This window comes from Trichechus manatus, unplaced genomic scaffold (assembly GCF_000243295.1).
Source record: "Trichechus manatus latirostris isolate Lorelei unplaced genomic scaffold, TriManLat1.0 scaffold00030, whole genome shotgun sequence".
NCBI lineage: Eukaryota > Metazoa > Chordata > Mammalia > Sirenia > Trichechidae > Trichechus > Trichechus manatus.
This window is the reverse complement of record NW_004443966.1, coordinates 2,179,667-2,180,129: the sequence shown is the minus strand read 5'-3', so window position 1 is coordinate 2,180,129 and position 463 is coordinate 2,179,667.

Here is a 463-nt window from a genome sequence, read left to right as displayed (position 1 = left end):
TAAAACCAGGGTTCTTTTGTTTGTTACCACTAGATGTCAGCATACCTTTTGTTTTACAGTTTGGTGACTGGGAATCTTATCTATTTGCATTGTCTGAAACATCACTATCATAATTGGTAAACAGATATCTATAAGAAAACATTTTTAGTAATAAAGTATTACTGGATAATTTTTGTAACAGCAAAAGTAATTTCTTTTAGTCAAGCTTTGCTGTTTTTGTACTGATAATTTTAAGCTCTAAATTCAACACCTTATTACCACATGCCATATTTACCTGCTGCCATCAAGTCAATTCTGACTCATAGCAACCCTATAGGACAGAACAGAACTACTCCATAGGGTTTCCAAGGCTGTAAATCTTCACAGAAGCAGACTGCCATATCCTTCTCCTGTGAAGCAGCTGGTGGGTTCAAACCGCTGACCTTTCAGTTAGCAGCCCAGCGCTTAACCACTACGCCATCAG